The following is an 18405-nucleotide window of genomic DNA, read 5'->3' as shown; positions in this document are numbered from 1 at the left end:
AAATACTGATAATAAGTTATAAAGACATAACTATACAAGGATAGACTTAGAAATGTTTATAGCTTCATTTCTTAATTATTTAAGTCATCCATGTAAGTTGTATTTTTATTTTGCTTTGCATCTTAGGTTAACAAGTAGATTACATAGTAACATAGTTACATAGGATGAAAAAAGACCTAGGTCCATCAACTTCAACCTTCCCCCACCAATTATACATTCTGTCACTAATTTACCTATAACCCACAATGTTATGTGTATCGAGGAAATCATCCAGCCCTTTTTTAGAAGCTGTTATTGTGTCTGCCATTACTACCTCTTGTGGTAGAATCTCCTTTCTTCCACCCGTAATGAAAGCCCCCTGGTCCTCAGTATGGTCTTTGGTAGGAATAAATCATGTGCCAGTCCTTTGTACTGACCACACATACAGTTAAAACCTGAAGTTTACATACACTATATGAAAAGACACACATGCATGTTTTTCTCAATATCTGACATGAAATCAGAATAAACCTTTCCTGTTTTAGATCAATTAGGATTACCATCATTTTTAATATTTGCTAAATGACAGAATAATGAGAGACAGAGAATGTTTTAAAGCATTTTTATTACTTACTGCAAAGTAAAAAGTTTACATATACTAAGATTACTATGCCTTTAAACAATTCTGGACTGCGCATATGATGATATCATGTGTTTGGAAGCTTCTGGTAGTTTTTTTTTGCAACATCTGAGTTAATTAGAGACACACCTGTGGATGTATTTTAATGCACACCTGAAACACACAAGATATCAGGAAGAGAATTGTGGACTTGCACAAATCTGGCTCATCCTTGGGTACAATTTCAAGATACCTGAAGGTGCCTCATTCATCTGTACAAACAATTATATGCAAGTACAAACAAGATGGGAATGTCCAGCCATCATACCGCTCAGGAAGGAGGCGGGTTCTGTGTCCCAGAGATGAAGGTGCTTTGATCCGACATGTACATATCAACCCAAGGACAAATGCAAAAGACCTTGTGAAGATGATGGTGGAAGCTGGTAAGATTGAAGTGTCTAGATCGGTGTTGATTTTTTGTGCTCCTCACTTTAGCCACTCCGATCTAGACGCTTCACTGCTGAGGAGACTAGATCGGAGTTGCAGGAGTGAGGGCCTCAAAAAATCACCTCCGATCTAGACGCAACCTTGCCTGGAGCAGTATTCAAATACATGGGCGGCGCCAGCAGTGACTGAATGCTGCGCCCGTCCATGACTGAATGTGAGAATCACACCCCTATGACTGAATACAGCAGGTAGGACAAAGTATATATAATGTTATAAAATCATTATACTACCACCGATTTTAACCCCTTTCCGACCTTGTCAGTAATAGTACGCACCAGGTTGGAAAGGCCGATTCAGCGGGGGCTCCGGCGCTGAGCCTGCACTGAACCAGGCACATGTCAGCTGATTCTTACAGCTGACATGTGCCCGCAACAGCCGCGGGTGGAATCGCAATAAACCCGTGGCTGTTAACTAGTTAAATGCCGCTGTCAATCTCTGACAGCGGCATTTAACTCGCGCTTCTGGGAAGCACGTTCTAGGCCCCGCCCATCGGTGACCCCTTCACGTGATCTCGGGTCACCAATGGGTGGGCATGACAACCCAGGGTCTGCAGCAGACCCCTGTGGTTGTCATGTCTCAATTGCTATGAGCGCCACCCAGTGGTCAGCGCTCAAAGCAAGTGAGCATTTCTCCTGCATACAGGCGATCTGCTCATCGCCTGTATGAAGTAGAAGCAATCAGAATGGAGCAATCCTATGGAGACTATTGAAGCAAGCAGTAAGTGTAAAAAAAGTGTTTTTAAAAATATTAAAAAAATCAAAAAATATAAAAGTTTAAATCACCCCCCTTTGGCCCCATTAAAAATAAAATAATTAAAAAAAAACCCCACATACACATATTTGGTATTGCCGCGTTCAGAATTGCCCGATCTATCAATATAAAAAAAGAATTACTCCGATTGGTAAATGGCGTAGCGAGAAAAAAATTCTAAATGCCAGAATTACGTTTTTTTGGTCACCGCAGCATTTCAATAAAATGCAATAACGGGCAATCAGAACATCGGATCTACCCCAAAATAGTATTAAAAAAACCGTCAGCTTGGCACACAAAAAATAAGCCCTCACCTGACCCAGATCCCGAAAAATGGAGACGCTATGGGTCTTGGAAAATGGCGCCATTTTTTTTTTTTTTTACCAAACTTTGGAATTTTTTTTCACCACTAAAATAAAAAACAACCTATACATGTTTGGTGTCTACGAACTTGGAATGACCTAGAGAATAATAATGGCAGGTCAGTTTTAGCAATCAGTGAACGTGCTAAAAAAAGTACCCAAAAAACAACTGTGGAATTGCATTTCTTTTGCAATTTCACCGCACTTGTTTTTTTTTTCCCGTTTTCAAGCACATGATATGGTAAAACCAATGATGTCGTTCAAAAGTACAACTCATTCCGCAAAAAATAAGCCCTCACATGGCCATATTGACCAAAAAATAAAAACGCTATGGCTCTGGGAAGAAGGGGAGCAAAAAATGAAAACGCAAAAACAGAAAAACCCAAGGTAGTTAAGGGGTTAATGAAAAAATCTTGTTAGTGATGCACATTGCATCACTAACAACGCTATGGGGTAGTGTACATAGCAACTGACAGGCTCCCTTTAAATGGAAGTATACTCAGGACTACAGAACGGGATAAGGACTAGGGTATTCTGGTTAAAAGTAAGCTGAGCAGCAGGTTTTGGAGGTAAACTTTCAAAAATGAACATGTCACAAAGGCAGATGCACTTTTTGTTTCAATTCTTGTTAAAAATGGTGTCAAAAATGCCACACGAGGAGCAAATAGTGTTTTGTACACACACACATATAGACACTCTGAGGCCAAAATTATGTGATAAATAAAAGATGTCATGTATGTAGAAAAGTTATATTATCCCAGTGACTACCAGCAAACATCTGTCCATTATTATTTTATCAAACAAATTACGGTTTCAACTATAGGGCGCTCAGAGGATAGCATGTAGCACGATGAGATTCCTTCATCTGTGGAGGAAGGAGAAGTACGATATCACTGCTCATCATAGGAGTGAGTTGAGTTTCATTTTTCTGTTCATTGACACAAACTCATAATATGCAAGGAAAACATTATTGAATGGGGGCACAAATGGGAAACATTACTGTATTGGTACAAATGAGGTAAACTGTTTGGAGGTACAAATGAGGGACAATGCTGTTTGAGGGAAAAATGGGATACATCAGTATGTGGTGTGCACAATTGGGGACACCACTGTTTAGGGGCATGAATGGGGGACACTACTGTTTGGGGGCACAAATGGCGTACATTACTTGTGGTGACACTGACATTACTGTTCTAGGGGACAAAATTTGGGGATATTGTTGGTGGGCATAAATGGGGACATTTCCGCTCTATAGTGCACAAATATGGGACTTTAGGCTGGAGAAGAGGGAAGTCTTCAGAGACGAGCTGTGGCTGTGAAAGTTATGCTAACGGCAGGACCAAATGAAGAATAAAGGGATGAGAACAATTCTAATTAGAGAAGTCGTCACTTATAAGGTACTTAGATGCAAGGGTGCATTTACAGTGGAGAATCACAGTCTTTAAATGACCACTGACTAGTTATATAAAGCTGTTTTGAAGTCATTTTATAGCATGTTTAGACAGGCTGACTGCACTTTAACGTACACAGGACGATTGCTAACATGATCGTTCTGTGCAAATAGAATAGAATTGTTCTTGGGAGAACATGTTTACACAGGACAATCTGCTGCCAAGAACAATAATATTTAAACAAGCTTAAAAACAATTTCACCCATCAAACATTTTGGTCATGCATTAGATGACTGACAACGTGTTTTTCGACAGTTCAATATTCGGTTCTCACTTATTGGCCACTGTAAATTCACCTTAATGGCTTTTTATTTCTAAGAACATTGGTGGGGAACCAGGTCCTGAAAACCCTACCAGTCACTCAAAAGACCTCTTAAAAGTTTGTAGCTCAGGACACAGTAGAGCATACAGCACAGAGCGGATGCAGTAGCAAGTCATAGGGGCTGATTCATCAAACCTTTTGCATAAAAGCTTTGAAAAGTAGCAAAAACTTTAAAACATTGGCGTTTTCACGCCACTTTGGACCGGCTCCACCAAAATTAGTGGAACTGGGGCACGGCGAAGCTACATACCCTGTCAAATTCAACAAATCTATTGGTGTTTTCTACTCTAGAAATGCTACTTCAGTCTCCTCGCCAGCGGATACTTTGAGCCCCGATCCAATGGACTTCTGGCTCAGTTGATTGGACCAGTGGCACTAACTGTCCATCTTGTCCAGCCTCCATTGTACAGTGAGAAAGGGTATTCAGCATGGCCAATTGCTTTTTCAAACCCAAGTGGAACAGGCTATTTTTCACAAGTGTGGAAAACTTTACTACGTGGCATGATGGTTCAGGGATTAGCAGTGTTGCTTTGCAATACTGAAGTCCTACCAAGGACAACATCTGCAAGGAGTTTGTATGTTCTTTCTGTATTTGTATTGTACATTCTGCTCTTGGTACTATGGTGTCCTTCTACATTCCAAAGACAAATTCATATATAATTTAGATTTGAATCACAATGAGTATAACATCTGGAAGGCACAGTGGAGTATGATGGCACGATACAAGCAAGCAACAAAATGGATCAGTGCTGCCTTTCATTCACCTACGTCTGATGACATGGAAAAGATTGGTTGTGTTATCTGCCTGTCTGTTGTGTTCTACACTGTTCTGATGGCCCATGCCCAGCTGGGCATCTGCTCCCTGTTGATCATGTCATCTATACTGGAGTGCCATGGCTGCGTTTGCTGGCCCAAGTTTGGTAGTGACGCACCCCCTGGGCCGTGGGGTACTCGGTAGCCGGGACGGTCGGTGCTGGGGGATGTCACAGTGGCAGTGACCCGGTCCGTGACCCAGGGTGGTCAATTAAAGGGCAAAATTAAAGGGGAATAAAGTTTTTAGAGATAATGTTCGTGACGCCACCTGTGGTATGCGGCTATATGGGGCCGCCGCTGCGGTGCAGATCCTCTGGAGCTGATGGTGACACAGCAGAGTTGGTTCAGCTCTCCACAGGAGGAGCTTAGCTCCAGGGAAGGAAATAGTGATGTTATGAGGTAGATGTTGCTGGTGCTGTGTAGTGCAGGGCTGGTGATGGCACAGCAATTATTCAAGACACAGTGGGGTGCAGTCCTCAGGTTTTACTCGCAGTTGTTAAGTTCCTCAGGTTACACTTTCCGGATTACAACCGCCCACGTCGTGCTGTGTCCTCTGGGGTAGTGATCCAGCAAACTCTCAGGTATCTCAGGATCACTTAAACGGGACCCCGTTCTATGTACCTTTCTCGGTCGTCTCACTGCGCTGGCTCTCACCCTCCTGCCCTACGCCTCACAATCAGTGTCCCAAGCCAGTGACCTCAGGCCTTGTCGGGCAACTTGCTATCCACTGGACTCTATGTGGCCACCTTTTCGATGATATAATTGTGACTGTTGGTTGCAGCACCTTGAAAATGCAGCAGCCTCCGGTTATCTAGCTGAGCCTGGTTGTTCTGCACTAGTTTAGGGGCCGGTCCACTCTCTGCGGCCTGATCCCTCCTCGTCAACGTGGATTCGGGCGCATGAGTGGCATCCGCACTCACCGTGCCCCTGGGATCCCCTCTGTTCCTCCTGGAGCCCTCCTCACTGCTCCTCTCTTCTCTCTTTCCTTCTCCTGGGCCTCTCTCACTGGGCCCTGCTCCTTTTTCCACTCCTCCTGAGCTCCTGCTCCCAACTCACACTCTGACTCTCTGACTCAGAACTTTCTGACTCTAGAACCTTCCACCCTCTCTCTTATACTCTTCCTGTCTGTGCTCCACTAATCTGCTTCCTCCACCCACCTCCTCTACCTAGTTCCACCCTCCAGCTAGGGACCAGGGACTGTGCCCTCCCTTAGGAGCAATTTGCCCTTCTCTACTGAAGTGGAGTGTATTGGATGTGGGTGTGTGGGTCCCAGGTAGTACTCCTTCCTTACCTGAGAGTGGGGTACCACACCTCTGGGTAAGATGCAGTACCTTTGTGGCGACTGGACCCGCAGGGGCACCACACTAGTCATCTTTTTGACTGCCCTGTCACATTTTCATACCATGTTTCTTCTGCCACTGCCAATGCCAAGCTACTCACGCACTTTCTGCCTGCCTACCTTGGTTTATAGTGTTATACTGTAATGAAGGTGCTAAGGATTCACTGTCCGATATATCATTGTATGGCCCAACATAATTTTATACCGTGTGGCTTCTGTCACTGCCACTGTACAGCCATGCCAGCCACACATCTCATAGCCCACTGTGTTTTATATTGCTAAACTATACTGTATATTAATAGCAGACATTGTTTTGATTCCAAAAAAAAGTGATAATTTTTTCACTCCTAGTTAAGAAGCCATTGCTTCTTCACTTTCAAAAGAGTACACCTGTTTCTGCTTCTTAAATAAAGAGATGATTTTTGAATGACTTGTGAAAAAGCTATTGCTTTTTCAAGAACAAATCTCCTGATTTTCGTCAAAAAAGGAATAATTTTTCCTCTACCCCTTCAAAAAAGTCACTGGCTCTGCCATTTGCACCACCTGCTTGTAAACATCTGCAAGGAAGGCGTCTACCTGCTAAAAGGGATAATTTTTGGCCCATTTTTAGAAGCCTAAAAACTCTGCTAATACAGCAAGTTGTGAAATAGGCTGTTGGTTACTACTGGTTACAATCCATTTACCTATAGCCCACTGTGCTTGCATTAAACAGCTCAAAAAGGGCTCAATACAGTCCCAAAAGACATCAGAGTGTTAGACAAATCTTTTCCAGGCAACTAGAGTCTTTAGAGTCTGTAGATATTAAGTTATTTAGATTCACGGATATCGATTAGCTGTGTATCATATTTTTTTTGTTAAAATTGGTTGAACCAGGTGAATTTACATTTCTTTGTGGTACCAATCAAAAGAACAACACCTCTTGGATGATAAAGATTTATTCTAGTATCGTCAAATTCAGAATGCAATAAAGAATATAAAATTAAATACAGAAAACTGTTTTATTTTTTTCCTACTGAAATCTTGCAACAGCTTAAAGAGCAACAACATACCAATCTCTGGTGGAAGAAGATAATGAAAAACTAAGATTCAGAAGTCTTGTTAGTTAGGCAAAAAACTTGGAAGTCATTAATAAAGCCCAATGACAAAGGATTTAGAGGAACATTCACCCCATCGACCACCAAATGGTTCAATACAAGCTGATGCATAAAAAGTATTATTTAACCACTTAAAGCAATGGCAATCTGAGGGAACAACTGGACATTTGTCACAGAAGAAACAAGTAGAAACTTCAACCCCTCAACGCTCCATGATGTACAATTAAAGTGTTTGGAGCAGGCATAGCTCCTGTGCCAGCTCCACACAAAGCCATTACATAGCTTGAATTTGTCTTGAACAGAAGCTTCCGCTGATTGCTGCTCTCAATCTCTTAAATGCTGACGTCAGTCACTCAGGGCCGGCTCCAGGTTTTTCTGGGCCCCGGGCGAAAGAGTCTCAGTGGGCCCCTTTAACACATACCACGATTCATGATGCAGAGATACGGCGGAGAAATATATATATAGTACAATGCAAAGATTTCACTTCTTACATTACATGAGTGATATCTATTGTAAATTCCACAATAGCTCAGAAACCGGTGAATCGCTCCACACAGAATACTGGCCCCCATATAAGGCTCCATACGGAATACTGGTCCCCATATAACGCCCATACGGAATACTGGCCCCCATATAACGCTTCATACGAAATACTGGCCCCCATATAAGGCCCCATACGGAATACTTGCCCCCATATAAGGCCCCATACGGAATACTGGCCCCCATATAAGACCCCATACGGAATACTGGCCCCCATATAAGACCCCATACGGAATACTGGCCCCCATATAAGGCCCCATACGGAATACTGGCCCCCATATAAGGCCCCATACGGAATACTGGCCACCATATAAGACCCCATATGGAATACTGGCCCCCATATAAGACCCCATACGGAATACTGGCCCCCATATAAGACCCCATACGGAATACTGGCCCCCATATAAGGCCCCATACGGAATACTGACCCCCATATAAGGCTCCATGCGGAATACTGACCCCCATATAAGGCTCCATGCGGAATACTGACCCCCATATAAGGCTCCATGCGGAATACTGACCCCCATATAAGGCTCCATGGGGAATACTGGCCCCTATATAAGGCTCCATGCGGAATGCTGGCCCCCATATAAGGCTCCATACGGAATACTGGCCCCCATATAAGGCTCCATACGGAATACTGGCCCCCATATAAGGCCCCATATGGAATACTGGCCCCTATATAAGGCTCCATATGGAATACTGGCCCCCCTATAAGGCTCCATAAGGAATACTGGCCCCCATATAAGGCTCCATACGGAATACTGGCCCCCATATAAGGCTCCATACGGAATACTAGCCCCCATATGGAATACTGGCCCCCATATAAGGCTCCATACGGAATACTGGCTTCCATATAAGGCTCCATATGGAATACTGGCCCCCATATAAGGCTCCATACAGAATACTGGCCCCCATATAACGCTCCATACAGGATACTGGCCCCCATATAACGCTCCATACAGGATACCGGTCCCCATATAATGCTGCATGCAGGCTGTTACCCCCCACATAATGCCCCATACAGGCTGTCCCCCCCTTATAATGCTCCATGCAGGCTGTTACCCCCCACATAATGCCCCATACAGGCCCCTCCCTTTTAATGCTCCATGCAGGCTGTTACCCCCCACATAATGCCCCATACAGGCTGCCCCCCCTCTTTATAATGCCCCATGCAGGCTGTCACCCCTCCTCTTTATAATGCTCCATGCAGGCTGTCACCCCTCCTCTTTATACTGCCCCATGCAGGCTGTCACCCCTCCTCTTTATAATGCCCCATGCAGGATGTCCCCCCCTCTCTTTATAATGCCCCGTGCAGGCTGTTCCCCACCTTATAATGCCCCATGCAGGCTGTCACCCCTCCTCATTATAATGCCCCAAGCAGGAATCCCCCCCTCTTTATAATGCCACATGCAGGCTGTCACCCCTCCTCTTTATAATGCCCCATGCAGGATGTCCCCCCCTCCCCTCTTTATAATGCCCCATGCCTCCATACATTAAAAAAAAAAAAATAATCAAATACTCACCTCCCTTCTCCTCACCTGCTACCTGCTGCCCGCTGCCTGCTGCCCGCCGCTCGCTGCTCGGCTCCGAACTCCAGCGTTGTCGGCGTCTTCCCGCTCAGCGCTCCCTGTGACGGCTCAGGGGAGGGCGCGGTGTAAAGACGTCACCGCGCCCTCTGACCTGAGACGTCACAGGGAGCGCAGAGCAGGAAGACAGCGGATCTGCGGAGGCAGGAGGAGAGGTAAGTATCGGGCTGCCGGGGCCCTGAGCAAGCGGCGGAGAAGGGCGGGCGCTGACACCGCTCTCCTCCGCCCATAACCCAGCGGGGTGCGCGACCGCCAGTGGGCCCCTCTGCCTGCTCAGGGCCCCGGCATTTGCCCGGGTGCGCCGGGTGCTGACGCCGACCCTGCAGTCACTGACTGCAACATTTAAATGCTATGATCCAGCCAGGCCATTTGTTTGGGCGCAACAAGTCTGTCATGCTAATTTTCTGGGTGTCTTGGAGACTGCAATTTTAACTATATACAGCAATATTTTAATATTGCTGTATATAGAACAAGCGATCAAATGATCACAAGTTCAAGTTCCCTACGGAGACTGAAAAAAGAAGTGAAAAGTAATGAAAACGTTTTAAAAGATATCAAAAATAACTAAAAAATTGAATTATACCTCTATTGTTCAGTTAAAAATAAAGAAGTGCAAAAAATAAAATATATATAAATATTTGGTATCACAATGTCCATAAAAGTTCGGCCAATCAAAATCTAAAATTGTTTAGTGCATACTGTAAAGGTTGTAAAGAAAAAAAATGAAATGCTAATTTTGTTCTACCCTTGCACTTTCCCATAAAAATGCAATAAAATTGATAAAAATTTACCATTTTTTCCCACAGCATAGCTGCACCCTCCCCATTGAGATGCAGCCCGTCCCTACCGTAGAGCCTGTAGCCAACAGCGAAGTCGGCCTAGTTCTCCATGAACCCAAACCCTTACTTCTTACACCAATTTCTAAGTCACTTATTTATCTCCCTAAGCTCCCGCTGTCTTTCTAATGATGCACGTGGCACCGGCATTATTTCTGAATACACCACCTTGGAGGTCCTGTCCTTCAACTTCTCTCCTAGTTCCCTGTATTCATTTTTACTGACCTTCCACTTCCCTCTAACTTTGTCATTGGTACCGATGTGTACCATGACCGCAGGGTTTTCCCCATAGCACCCAGCAATCTGTCTATCTGATCCGCAATATGCCTAAACCACAGCACCCGGCAGACAACACACTGTTCGGCATTCATGGTCTTGGTGGCTGATGACCCTGTCTGTCCACCTAATTATAGAGTCCTCTACCACCAACTGTGTGAAAAGAATAATGTCTGAAAAGGCACCACTTATAATGACCAAAAAATGAACCTAAGTGATCTGTAGAATCTGAAACTAGTGAACGATAGCTTGGTTTTACAATTTTTTTTATTTTTATTAAATGCCACTGCAACTTTTGATACAGTTTTTTAAGAGAAATCAGTAGTGCATTCTGCAAGAATTAAAACTCTGTCCCTTATATTTTAGATTTCTCTTGAAATTACTTTTACCTTGGCTCAAAAATCTTAGAAAGAAAACACTATGGGGGCAGTTCATCAATACTTTTTTGCTAGATTTCTTGTGAACAAAGCTTTGAAAAGTTGCAACATTTTTCATAATGTGAGGTTGTGCAAAAAAATGTGACTTTTGCCATTTTCACTTCGTTCTCACCTCAGCTCCAACATAGTGGGCAGAGCTGTGGTGTGACGATGGTGTGACGGGGCATAATGAATCCCGCTCGTCAAATTTTATGATGAATGGCGGTGTTTGTTACACCACAAATCATGCTCTAGCAGAGGCTGGAGTGAGATTTGTGGCGACGTGCATACCACTATATGCCTTACCTGATTCATTAAGAACTGTTCTTAATAAATCAGGAGCGTCTGATGCCTCACACACACTCATCAGTACCCGGCGAGAGAATCACCAGCTTTGACGAATCAGGGCCTGCATATAAAAAATAACAATCAAAATTATTTTTACCATTATTGCAAATTAGTTTTATTAGCAAAATATACAAACGTTCTGCTGTTTGCAATAAACCAGTCAAACAATAACAATGTAAAAAGCACAACTTATCAGATATAGCAAATATTTCAAATACACATATTTCAAATTCAGCACCCAATGCAACTTTTATTGATTACTGCAGCTTCAGAATTATTCAACCCTTTCATGATGTTTAGTGTTTAGTACGGCACCATTAGACTTTCCTTTCATGAAATATAGTACTATACTACTTATTTTTCTAATTAAGTAAATAGGAATGTCTGTAGTGTCCATCTATCCAATACACACGTTGGAGCAGTGCAGCATGCCAAACCCTCTAATTTTCCTGCAACAAACCCCATTTGGCTGTTATGACCTGATGAAAACATGATGCCTGGCTAGACACCTGCTTCTGTCAGAGTGCTGAAGAACCTTAGGCTATTACTGATGGGCAATGGCCTATAGTTCACAAATGTTCTTATATTTGTGTGTTGCAACCACCTTCTTCAAATCCCATCAAAGGTTTTCTATTACACCACTCTACTACACTTGCAACAATATTTGTATATTGCAGAACGAGGAATCTATTAATGGCTACCATCAGATTGCTGAGGAGACATATTATCAAAAACCCTCAAGTGACTGCAAAAATCCTGCAGTTTGCAAATCAAGGTTGACACGAAAGCCTGAAGATCTCCATTCCTGATCTTCAAGATGTACACCTCTACTGACACAAAAGTACAAGTAAAATCAGAACAAATATATGATATATATATATATATATATATATATATATATATATATATATACAGTACAGACCAAAAGTTTGAACACACCTTCTCATTTAAAGATTTTTCTGTATTTTCCTGACTATCAAAATTGTACATTCACACTGAAGGCATCAAAACTATGAATTAACACATGTGGAATTATATACTTAACAAAAAAGTGTGAAACAACTGAAAATACGTCTTATATTCTAGGTTCTTCAAAGTAGCCACCTTTTGCTTTGATGACTGCTTTGCACACTCTTGGCATTCTCTTGATGAGCTTCAAGAGGTAGTCACCGGAAATGGTCTTCCAACTATCTTGAAGGAGTTCCCAGAGATGCTTAACACTTGTTGGCCCGTTTGCCTTCATTCTGCGGTCCAGCTCACCCCAAACCATCTTGATTGGCTTCAGGTCTGGTGACTGTGGAGGCCAGGTCATCTGGCGTAGCACCCCATCACTCTCTTTCTTGGTCAAATAGCCCTTACACAGCCTGGAGGTGTGTTTGGGGTCATTGTCCTGTTGAAAAATAAATGATGGTCCAACTAAACGCAAACCGGATGGAATAGCATGCCGCTGCAAGATGCTGTGGTAGCCATGTTGGTTCAGTATGCCTTCAATTTTGAATAAATCCCCAACAGTGTCACCAGCAAAGCACCCCCACACCATCACACCTCCTCCTCCATGCTTCACGGTGGGAACCAGGCATGTAGAGTCCATCCGTTCTCCTTTTCTGCGTCTCATAAAGACACGGTGGTTGGAACCAAAGATCTCAAATTTGGACTCATCAGACCAAAGCACAGATTTCCACTGGTCCAATGTCCATTCCTTGTGTTCTTTAGCCCAAACAAGTCTCTTCTGCTTGTTGCCTGTCCTTAGCAGTGGTTTCCTAGCAGCTATTTTACCATGAAGGCCTGCTGCACAAAGTCTCCTCTTAACAGTTGTTGAAGAGATGTGTCTGCTGCTAGAACTCTGTGTGGCATTGACCTGGTCTCTAATCTGAGCTGCTGTTAACCTGTGATTTCTGAGGCTGGTGACTCGGATAAACTTATCCTCAGAAGCAGAGGTGACTCTTGGTCTTCCTTTCCTGGGGTGGTCCTCATGTGAGCCAGTTTCTTTGTAGCGCTTGATGGTTTTTGCAACTGCACTTGGGGACCCTTTCAAAGTTTTCCCAATTTTTCGCACTGACTGACCTTCATTTCTTAAAGTAATTATGGCCACTCATTTTTCTTTACTTAGAATTTGTATTATGGCAAGAAAAAAGCAGCTAACAGTCTATTCAGTAGGACTATCAGATGTCCATCCACCAGACTTTTGCACAACACAACTAATGGTCCCAACCCCATTTATAAGGCAAGAAATCACACTTATTAAACCTTACAGGGCACACCTGTGAAGTGAAAACCATTTCCGGTGACTACCTCTTGAAGCTCATCAAGAGAATGCCAAGTGTGTGCAAAGCAGTCATCAAAGCAAAAGATGGCTACTTTGAAGAACCTAGAATATCAGACATATTTTCAGTTGCTTCACACTTTTTTGTTAAGTATATAATTCCACATGTGGTAATTCATAGTTTTGATGCCTTCAGTGTGAATGTACAATTTTCATAGTCATGAAAATACAGAAAAATCTTTAAATGAGAAGGTGCGTCCAAACTTTTGGTCTGTACTGTATACACTGCTCAAAAAAATAAAGGGAACACTTAAACAACAGAATATAACTCCAAGTAAATCAAACTTCTGTGAAATCAAACTGTCCACTTAGGAACACTGATTGACAATCAATTTCACATGCTGTTGTGCAAGTGGAATAGACAATAGATGGAAATTATTGGCAATTATCAATACACAGTCAATAAAGGAGTGGTTCTGCAGGTGGGGACCACAGACCACATCTCAGTACCAATGCTTTCTGGCTGATATTTTGGTCACTTTTAATGTTGGTTGTGCTTTCACACTCGTGGTAGCATGAGATGGACTCTACAACCCACAGAAGTTGCTCAGGTAGTGCAGCTCATCCAGGATGGCACATCAATGCGAGCTGTGGCAAGAAGGTTTGTCAGCGTAGTGTCCAGAGGCTGGAGGCGCTACCAGGAGACAGGCCATTACACAAGGAGACGTGGAGGGGGCCGTAGAAGGGCAACAACCCAGCAGCAGAACTGCTACCTCCACCTTTGTGCAAGGAGGAACAGGAGGAGCACTGCCAGAACCCTGCAAAATGACCTCCAGCAGGCACCAAATGTGCATGTGTCTGCACAAATGGTTCAAAACCGACTCCATGAGGGTGGCATGAGGGCCCGATGTCCACAGATGGGGGTTGTGCTCACAGTCCAACACCGTGCAGGACGATTTGCATTTGCACAGAACACCAGGATTGGCAATGTCGCCCCTGGCGCCCTGTGCTCTTCACAGATCAAAGCAGGTTCACACTGAGCACATGTGACAGACATGACAGAGCCTGGAGACGCCGTGGAGAGCGATCTGCTGCCTGCAACATCCTTCAGCATGACCGGTGTGGCAGTGGTCAGTAATGGTGTGGGGTGGCATTTCTTTGGAGGGCTGCACAGCCCTCCATGTGCTCGCCAGAGGTAGCCTGACTGCAATTAGGTACCGAGATCCTCAGACCCCTTGTGAGACCATATGCTGGTGCAATTGGCCCTGGCCTGGGTCCCTCTTAATGCAGGACAATGCCAGACCTCATGTGGCTGGAGTGTGTCAACAGTTCCTGCAAGATGAAGGCATTGAAGCTATGGACTGGCCCACCCGTTCCCCAGACCTGAATCCGATTGAGCACATCTGAGACATCATGTCTCGCTCCATCCACCAATGTCAGGGTGCACCACAGACTGTCCAGGAGTTGGCGGATGCTTTAGTCCAGGTCTGGGAGGAGATCCCACAGGAGACCATCCGCAACCTCATCAGGAGCATGCCCAGGCATTGTAGGGAGGTCATACAGGCACGTGGAGGCCACACACAATACTGAATAGATCCTATAGAAGAAGGAAATACCACAGGTTTCAAAGAAGTATATAACAAAATACCTCAAACCATACAAAGTAAACCAACAAAGAGGTATAAAGAACTACAATATAGACAATTATTAATACATAATTTTTATTGAATGCATAAAGAAATAAAAACAGACAACAAGACTAAAATTAAAAATGAATATAAAACACAATTAAAATAAGACTCAAGAGGGGGAAAGGGGATGCTCACAAAAAAAAGGAATATTTTTATATCATCAAATGGGTCTATCACATAGATTCAATTACTAGATAAATTGTTCATAGTCACCATTCCAACAAACATGCTCATCTAGATGTGGCGGTATAGTGTGAATATATATCAAGAATATAAAAAATATATATAATATAAAGTGCCAGTGCACAGAAAATATTTATCAATTTATCCCAACTTAGAAAAATTAAGTAAAAATAGCAGACAATATGTGTTAATTTTTTGCTATAAACACCGCCATATAAAGAGAAGCACACAAATTAGCCCAAAGGAATCCCACTTTATTATAAATTTGGCATCTGTAGTCACTTAAAAAAATGGAAATGTGATGGAAATAATATATATACCAAAGTCAATAAGCGTAAAGTGCTTGTGCAATACATCTAAGAAAAAATCAAATTTAGTTCATCACAAAAATCCCATTCAGGAAAGATTAGCTGCCATACATTTTCTTAAATACCTGCCATGTGCAGGCTCTCACTAATGGGTAGATCCTGAGCACTTCAATAATACATCCAAAATGGGAGACCACATAAGCATAAAGAAAATAATGAGTGAACATACCCTGGCCCCCTGGAGTGAGGGTTTAAATGGAGTCCTGCCAGCTGCTCCACGTTATTAGTCAATTGCGAGCGCCTTACTATCGGGCGCCGCTAGCCGCGCATGCGCTCCCTCGGTACTTCCGGGGTAGGAGGTCCGGAGCGAGTCACTGAAGGGCGTGTTGCCATTCATGACGCGTGTCCAGTACCAACCACTCCGGAGGCCGACAGAGCGCACGCGCGCTGCGGCGCACGATGCTTGCAGCAGCCATATTTAGGTAGGGAATTCAACCTATTCCTTGCCCATAGTGTATGCACCAGAAAGAAAAACAGAGAAAGAAGAGAAAGAGGGAATAATAGAAAAACCAAAAAGAAGGAAAAAGAGGGAAAAATGATGTGAAAAAAGGGGGGGAGAGAGAGAGAATAAAAAATAAAAATAGTGTATGTGAAATATGAAAGAATTAAATGAATAAAGTAAATGAATGAATAATGAGTAATTACAAGACAAGAAATGTACATAGAAATGTATGTAAAATGAATAAAAATGCTGTGACAAAATATATAGAAAAAAGGTGTGAAGGTGAATGTAATAGAATAAAGCACATATAGATAGTAGAAAATAAAAAACAATTGTTACTTAAAGTGTTGTAAAAAATGATGACAATAAAGTAAAAGAGAATGTGATGCTGCTAAGTGCAAAGTGCAAGTGCATGAAAAAAAAAAAAAATAGGAGAAGGGGAAAGATCAATTGAATCATAATACTAATAATAAAAAATAAAAACACTGTGTGATCGTGCACATGGCAAAAAATATATATATATTAAGACGGGATCAAAGAAAGATCTCTATAATCCCCACTAAACATACCACGCCAGGACCGGCATGAGAAGATGAAAGATGCAAAAAAAACCTGCATACCCCATCACTCCAAGTAGAGAAAAACTATTGAGCCTAAAAGGAAAAAAATTAAATACAAAAAAACACAAATGAAAGGAATAAAAATATATAAATATATGAATATATATAAAGGACAGAGGTCGCAGTGGAAAACAGAGTGACACATCAAAGGGAAAACAAAATCACTCATAAGAAGCTCCTAAAACCCCACTGTTCATTAAGACCATCCGGTCTCATGCTTTTTAATGTGGTGATCCATTTACATTCCATCTGCAATAATTTTTTGGCTAAATTTCCCTTTCTGATGCTAGGATAAAGGCGGTCAATACCCCTGAATCTCAGAAGGTGTTCTTGATGGGGATGATGTTCCCTAAAATGTCTGGCTACCGGTTTTAATTTGGCAATGGCTTCCAGGTCATCAGGTTGCAATTTCTTGGCAGATCTAATATCTTTGATGTGTTCCAAAATCCGAACCCGCAACTCCCGTGTCGTCATCCCAACATAATTCAATCCACAGGGACAAATGGCCAAATAGATGACATATGAAGTCTTACAATTTATAAAATGCAGAATTTTATATTCACGCGTTGCCTTGGAATCAGAGAAGCTATTAGTCTTCTCTACCTGTCTGCATGCCTTACAGCTCCCACATTGCCAAGATCCCCATTTTGGGCCTTTAGAATTAAACAAAAATTTCGAAGGTGGTATTGTATGATGGCTATGGACCAATGTATCCTTAATCGTTTTTGCCCGTTTAGCCGTTAGGCTCGGTTTATCTGATATAAAGGTGGAAATAGTTATGTCCTGTCTCAGGATAGCCAATATTTACCTATTACCTCAGTCATCTCCTTCCATCTCGAATTATAATTCGTGATAAGTCTAGTATGGTTTTTCTGATCTCTCTTTTTATCTTTAGCTGGAACAAGGAGAGACTGTCGATACAGTTGTTTCGCCCGTAGATAGGCCCTATCTATATTTTGTTTCCTATACCCACGCTGTGTAAATCTACGTTCAAGATACTTGGCCTGTTGTTCAAAAACTTTCTCCTGACTACAAATCCGTTTAGCCCTAATGAATTGACCCGTGGGAATGGCTTTTATTACATGTGCTGGGTGTGCTGATCTGGCATGCAGAAAGGAATTTACACTCGTATCCTTCCGATAAATATCCGTGTTTATTCTTCCATGTGTATCGATCCTGATGCTGAGGTCCAGAAAGTTGATCGTGGTTTGGCTTATCACCGAAGATAATTTGATGTTGTATTCATTGTTGTTTAGATGAATTAAAAACAGGTCCAGGAGTTCCCGAGAACCCTGCCAAACAAATAGCACATCATCTATGAAACGCATCCACGAGACCACAGAGCCAGAGAAAATATCCTCCTCATTCTGTACTAGTTCTCTCTCCCACCATCCCAAGAAGAGGTTTGCGTACGAGGGGGCGCAAGCCGTCCCCATCACCACTCCCCTCTTCTGCAGGAAATGACCATCTTTGAATAGGTTTTTTAAGCCAGCGGACAAGGGTGGGAACATTGTGGCATGGCCAATAGAACTCTATGAAAGAGAGGCACTCAGACAATTGGATGACACTGAATGCTATACTCACCTGCCCGGTGATC

This window comes from Phyllobates terribilis, unplaced genomic scaffold, assembly GCF_046119375.1.
Source record: "Phyllobates terribilis strain yellow unplaced genomic scaffold, ASM4611937v1 Scaffold_3__8_contigs__length_932513732, whole genome shotgun sequence".
In the NCBI taxonomy this organism is placed as follows: domain Eukaryota; kingdom Metazoa; phylum Chordata; class Amphibia; order Anura; family Dendrobatidae; genus Phyllobates; species Phyllobates terribilis.
This window is presented reverse-complemented; position numbering follows the sequence as displayed.